Here is a 7,500-nt window from a genome sequence, read left to right as displayed (position 1 = left end):
AGTTCTTCTGTGAACCAGGGTGACGTCACGGACCTTCTGTGAAGGAGTGTGGGCAGAAATAGATGCAGTCGAAGATGTTGAAACAGTGTGTAGCTCTCAGGACACACGTGGCAGGTAGTGAAGAAAAGATTGTTTCATCAAGTAGAATCTCTGGACATGAACGAGAACCAACGAGGAACATGTCAGGAAGGAAAGTGATGACGACGAGCGGCGAGCGCAGACCAAACACACGAGGGAGCAGAGATGAAACAGAAGGACAACGACACACGAGGTGAGTCGACTTTAAACCTGTCGACAACTGAAATACAGAGATGAAGCTTCTGAGGAATAATTCTTACTCTTCATCCTGTTTCAATCCTCCTTCTGTGATGATGAGGCTTCACACACGTCTCACGTAAATGTTTTCACCATCAGTTTGAACTGGTCAGTAAAATCCGGTTCATCTGAGCTATTGTAACACGAGGATGTTTTAATGTGAACCAGAACCAACTACTTGTCTTGAAATCTGCTTCTGCTGATGAAATGTTAATGTGTTGTTCTGAGTCACCGTTGCAGCCCGAAGCGCCGCCTGCGAGCCGGAGATTTAAAAACCTCGAACGCTCTCAACTCGCAAACAAATGGATCCCAGGCTGCAGGAAATTGGACGTATCCATTATACGGACGGTGCCTGGTGCTGCGGCCGTTCGTCTCCACGCGACGTCGGTCCAGTCCAGCGTGACGGAGTCCAGAAGATTCTGCTGTAATGGGCCTGGGTGGGTTATCTGGAGATGAGGTGAGTTTCGGCAACGTCGGAAACTTTCCCTGGAAGAGAAATTAATGTTGTGAGGAAAAATGGCTGGACAGACGTTTATCTTCGGTACCTTCAGACCGAATCTGTCGTTTGACAGGTGATGACGTGATCGAAGGAAAACAGCACAACAGAATATTTTCATGAAGTTCTTTGGTCTGTTACATCAAAAAGTTTTGGTTTTACAGAATATTCAGAGTTGTTTTCAGTCTCAGCTCTGACCAAAGAGCCACAAAGTAAAATGACATCAGTGTCTGTCACACTTTAATTATGTAATGAGGATAAACAGAATCTTAATCTGAACACATCACAATGTTGGTTTTCATCCAAAGTATCTGACAGAGTAATAACTACAGGATTATTAGACTTTTTATGGTTATGGAGAGGAAATAACTTGGTTTGGGTTAATGGACGAAAAGTCACTGGGACTTCATGAAAACATGTTTATTATCCAGGGACTAACATGATTCTGAGGAGGATCGCTCGTTTCCTCGTGGCCTCGGACTCGACCTTGTTTCCTCGTGGCCTCGGACTCGACCTTGTTTCCTCGTGGGCCTGAACTCGACCTCGTTTCCTCGTGGCCTCGACCTCTGCTCGTTTCCTCGTGGCCTCGGACTCAACCTCGTTTCCTCGTGGCCTCGACCTCGACCTCGTTTCCTCGTGGCCTCGACCTCGTTTCCTCGTGGCCTCGACCTCGACCTCGACCTCGTTTCCTCTTGGGCCTGAACTCGACCTTGTTTCCTCGTGGCCTCGACCTCTGCTTGTTTCCTCGTGGCCTCGAACTCGACCTCGTTTCCTCGTGGCCTCGGACTCGACCTCTGCTTGTTTCCTCGTGGCCTCGACCTCGACCTCGTTTCCTCGTGGCCTCGGACTCGACCTCGTTTCCTCGTGGCCACTGACTCGACCTCTGCTCGTTTCCTCGTGGCCTCGGACTAGACCTCGTTTCCTCGTGGCCTCGAACTCGACCTCGTTTCCTCGTGGCCTCGAACTCGACCTCGTTTCCTCGTGGCCTCGGACTAGACCTCGTTTCCTCGTGGCCTCGGACTCGACCTCGTTTCCTCGTGGCCTCGGACTAGACCTCGTTTCCTCGTGGCCTCGGACTCGACCTCGTTTCCTCGTGGCCTCGGACTCGACCTCTGCTTGTTTCCTCGTGGCCTCGACCTCGACCTCGTTTCCTCGTGGCCTCGAACTCGACCTCGTTTCCTCGTGGCCTCGGACTCGACCTCTGCTTGTTTCCTCGTGGCCTCGACCTCTGCTCGTTTCCTCGTGGCCTCGGACTCGACCTCGTTTCCTCGTGGCCACTGACTCGACCTCTGCTCGTTTCCTCGTGGCCTCGGACTAGACCTCGTTTCCTCGTGGCCTCGAACTCGACCTCGTTTCCTCGTGGCCACTGACTCGACCTCTGCTTGTTTCCTCGTGGCCTCGACCTCGACCTCGTTTCCTCGTGGCCTCGAACTCGACCTCGTTTCCTCGTGGCCTCGGACTAGACCTCGTTTCCTCGTGGCCTCGAACTCAACCTCGTTTCCTCGTGGCCTCGGACTAGACCTCGTTTCCTCGTGGCCTCGGACTAGACCTCGTTTCCTCGTGGCCTCGGACTCGACCTCGTTTCCTCGTGGCCACTGACTCGACCTCTGCTTGTTTCCTCGTGGCCTCGACCTCGACCTCGTTTCCTCGTGGCCTCGAACTCGACCTCGTTTCCTCGTGGCCTCGGACTAGACCTCGTTTCCTCGTGGCCTCGAACTCGACCTCGTTTCCTCGTGGCCTCGGACTAGACCTCGTTTCCTCGTGGCCTCGGACTAGACCTCGTTTCCTCGTGGCCTCGGACTCGACCTCGTTTCCTCGTGGCCTCGGACTCGACCTCTTGAGCTGCGTCGTGTTGTTATTTCTTGGAGGTCTATGAAGTCAAATCTGCTCAGTATCTGAGACTGAACGGTGGCAGGTAACGTTCAGCTCTGTTGAGACTGAACCGTTCTCACGTTGTAGAAGATGCTGCAGAAGCTTCAGAATCACAACACAGATTCATTTACTGTTCACAACATCAGCTTCATTTCAGATGATGAAGCAGCCGGCGGCTCGAGGCATTGAAGTGAAGCCACATCAGTGATCTTGTATCTTTTAATTTATGATTCTTCTCATAAAAACGATACATCAACTGATTTACAGATGAGTCTGAATCAGACCTTTACGCAGGCAAAGTGTTTTTATGCTCATCAATCTTGTACAGAGTTTGTTTTATGTGCTGTGTTGTTCATTCATTATTAAATCAATGATGCAACATATTAAGATGCCTGTGACTGTACAGAGTCGTCTTATAGATAGATGATAGAGATATAGACAGACAGACACATGGATATTATGTAATATATCTGTCTACACAAACACACACAGTAACTTTTTCAGACGAAGCAGAACTATAGATGTGAACAACATTAACAGACTGTGGAGAAGAAGTGAATCATTTCATCAGATCATAACTCGACTGTTTTTCATCCCTGGAAATGTGATTTTCCACCGTGTCAAACAATAAACTACAGATAATGTACCTGAAGAGAAAGTCTAATAAACATGTCCATCAGTTTCACGCCGCTGTGGTTTCAGAGAATCTATAATCGTGTTTAATCTACAGCTGCCTGACGGACAGTTGATGATCACTGTAGTTTTCTACTGTCAGTGAACTGCTCACGTTGACGGACGCAGCTCAAAGGAAACAAAGCATCAAGTAAGTTCAGGCCCAGTCGCTCTCATATCTGCCTTCATCATCATCATCATCATCTTCGTTATCATCGTTATCATCATCCTCATCATCATCGTCATCATCATCGTCATCGTCATCGTCGTCATCATCTTCATCACAATCATCATCGTCGTCATCATGATCGTTATCATCGTCACCTCATAATCATCGTCATCGTCACGATCATCATTATCATCATCATCATCATCATCGTCGTCATCATCTTCATCATAATCATCATCGTCACCTCATCATCATCGTCATCGTCACGATCATCATCATCATCATCATTGTTATCACCTTCAAGATCATCGTCGTTATCATCGTCATCATCATCATCACCTTCATCATCGTCATCATCATCATCGTCGTCATCATCTTCATCATAATCATCATCGTCGTCATCATCATCATCGTCGTCATTATCATCGTTATCATCGTCATCGTCACCATCATCATCATCGTCATCGTCATTGTCATCGTCATCGTCATCATCACCATCATCATCATTATCATCATCATCGTTATCATTGTCAACATCATCATCATTGTCGTCATCATCATCATCATCGTTATCATCGTCATCATCAGCGTAATCAACATCATCATCATCGTCGTTATCATTGTCATCATCATCATCATCATCGTTGTTATCACCATCATCTTCGTCGTTATCATCGTCATCATCATCATCACCATCATCATCGTCATCATCATCGTTATCATCATCGTTATCATCATCATCTTCATCATCATCAACATCGTCATCATCATCAACATCGTCATCATCATCATCATCATCATCATCGTCGTCATCATCTTCATCATAATCATCATCTTCGTCATCATCATTGTTATCATTGTCATTGTCATTGTAACATCATCATCATCATCGTTTTCATCGTCATCGTCATCATCGTTATCACCATCATCATCATCGTCATTATCATCATCATCATCATCGTTATCATTGTCATCATCATCGTTGTCATCATCATCATCATCATCATCGTAATCATCGTCGTCATCATCATCATCATCATCGTTTTCATCGTCATCGTCATCATCGTTATCACCATCATCATCATCGTCGTTAACATTGTCATCATCATTGTCATCGTCATCATCGTTATCACCATCATCATCATCGTCGTCATCATCATCATCATCGTTATCATCGTCATCGTCACCATCATTGTCATCATCATCATCGTCATTATCATTGTCATCATCATCATCATCATCATCATCATCATCATCGTTATCACCACCATCATCATCATCGTTGTCATCATCATCATCATCGTTATCATCGTCATCATCATTGCCATCATCGTCATCATCATCATCACGTCGTCATTATCGACCAGCTGATGATTGATCAGAACTTGACGTCACACGATCCTGTTCCACTGCTGGTTGTTGATTCATTGACGATCAGACGTGAAGGAGAGATCAGTTAGTTGTCATTCAATGTCGCCACAGCTACAACTCATATTCAGATCTTTTAATATCATCTACACAACGTGACTTTGCCTGCGTCTCAGTCTGCCGCCCGGTGACCAGCAGGAGGTGAAGCTGACGGACGTGAGGAGCTGATCAGTCCACACGGATTGATGAGGTCCGTCTCTCGAACAGAACGACTTGTGATACAACACGTCACGTTCAATCACCTCCGCTGGAGGACACCTTGTTTGTCTGGACCACCTTCTATCAGCTTATTGATTCACTCTCTTCCGCAGCAGCAGCTTTAACCTTGTGGACGTCTCAGGACACAAACATGAAAATGAAACACTGAAACATTTAAACTTCTTCACGTTTGAAATTTGTCTTTCAGATTCTCTACAGTGAAAATAAATGTGGGAAGAATCATCAACCGAGGAAAAACACAATTCTGATTTCCAGACAAATCCTCCGAACCTCAGGAAGCCGAGAGATTCGTCCGCAGGCGTCGCCGGAATCTTCCGACTGTGACGAAGTGAGTTACAGTCGTTTTCATGTGGCGTCAGTGAAAAGAACGGATATCAAACTAAAACATCAGAATATCGACTTCACACGCGGTCGTCAGGGAGAATGTGCAGCTGATGTTATACAGACAAACATCTACAGCAGAACATTGATGAAACTGTTAGTGACTGAAGAGAAACTGTTAAAGCTGATTCCATGTGTTTTGGCCACAAGGAGGCAGAAGATTATATAAATATAAATATCAATATTTAAATATAAATTGTAATGTGAAACATGTCGAACAAACAAATGTCTTATCAATGCGTCAGCAGGAATCTTGATCCTCGTGTTCTTGTTGGTGATTATCTTTATTAATGCCGTCGTTTGAGCCTCGTTGGGGAATTTAACTTTTATAATAATCTGTTTTCACTCGTCGTCACGACCTTCAGGTCATAAACTGAACCGATGAGTCGTTCAGAGTTTTAAAATAAACGGAGGGACGAGACGTTTCATTCCCCAGGTCGTGTTGATGATGCAACAAAATGACTCTGGTTCTATTTGAGTCTAATCTGCTTTAATGTGTGTGGCAGCAGATTATTGAGAACTGGCTCCATCAGCTGTGACCTCCGCTGTCGTCCGTGGCAACGTGAGGCCTGAGGTCGTGAACGAGAAGAGTGAGGCTGAACTCATTCTGCTGTTGTTCACCGGCACAAAACGGCCAAACAGATTCGCTGTCTTTAACATTGACACATTGTGAATCTGCAAATTTTCTCAGTTTTAGTTTATTTACATGAAGTTCAGAGTCAAATATATTCAACATGGGAACTATGGGACAAATTAATCTTTTATTTCTGCACAAAGAACAATAGTGAAAAAACTCACCGTCAACCTCAGCTCATGTTATAAATCAGAATCTTTATTGTCTCAGAGTTTAAAATGAAGAAAATTAAGACCAAACCTTTTTTTTAGTTTTCATTAAATCGCTCCAGATTTTTTTCCACTATAAGAAAAAGAGAAGCTTTGAGTCGACAACATGTGGAAGCAGAAATGAGAGCGACAGCAGGAGAAATGAGAAGGAGATGAAGGAAAGGGAACGAACACCAAGAGGAAAAACGTGAACTTTTGATGAAATCACTGAACTCCTTTGATGACGGACTGAAATGTGCATCATGTGAAGTCAGACGAGAGACGTCCCTCTGATGGGAAACAGCATCTGGAAGCTCGAGTCCAGGGAATCGTCTGATCCTCCATCTCCTCACAAACATCTGCTTCTGGATGTGATAGGCTCAAACAGCTGCTTCTCTTTTTCTCCTCAGTCCACGTGGACTCACGTCATGGCCCCGAGTCCACATCTGAAATATGTAGAGTATGTGTATGAACTGGGAATGGATTATAAAGACCTCATGAAACGTTTGTTAAAGGTGCGACACAGTCGAAGAATCATCACACTGAGATGAACCCAGATCATCAATCTTCCTTTGAGTCCAGCTGCATGTTGCTGTTGTCCTTCTTCCTCGTGTGTTCAGCGGCTTCACGCTGTGAGGTTCTGGTTCTCTAGTGCGACCCCTAGTGGCAAAGCACAGGGTTAGAGAAGACTAACCTTTAAATAGATGCACTGGACCAGAGACCTGAGACCAGGGACCAGGGACCAGGGACCAGAGACCAGAGACCAAAGACCAGGGACCAGGGACCAGGGACGAGGGACCAGGGACCAGAGACCAGAGACCAGGCACCAGAGACCAGAGACCAGAGACCAGAGATCAGAGACCAGGGACCAGAGACCAGAGACCAGAGACCAGGCACCAGAGACCAGAGACCAGGCACCAGAGACCAGGGACCAGAGACCAGAGACCAGGGACCAGAGACCAGGGACCAGAGACCAGGGACCAGAGACTAGAGACCAGAGACCAGAGACCAGGGACCAGAGACCAGAGACCAGGGACCAGAGACCAGGGACCAGAGACCAGAGACCAGAGACCAGGGACCAGAGACCAGAGACCAGAAACCAGAGACTAGAGACCAGAGACCAGAG

This window comes from Scophthalmus maximus, chromosome 2 (assembly GCF_022379125.1).
Source record: "Scophthalmus maximus strain ysfricsl-2021 chromosome 2, ASM2237912v1, whole genome shotgun sequence".
Taxonomy (NCBI): domain Eukaryota; kingdom Metazoa; phylum Chordata; class Actinopteri; order Pleuronectiformes; family Scophthalmidae; genus Scophthalmus; species Scophthalmus maximus.
This window is presented reverse-complemented; position numbering follows the sequence as displayed.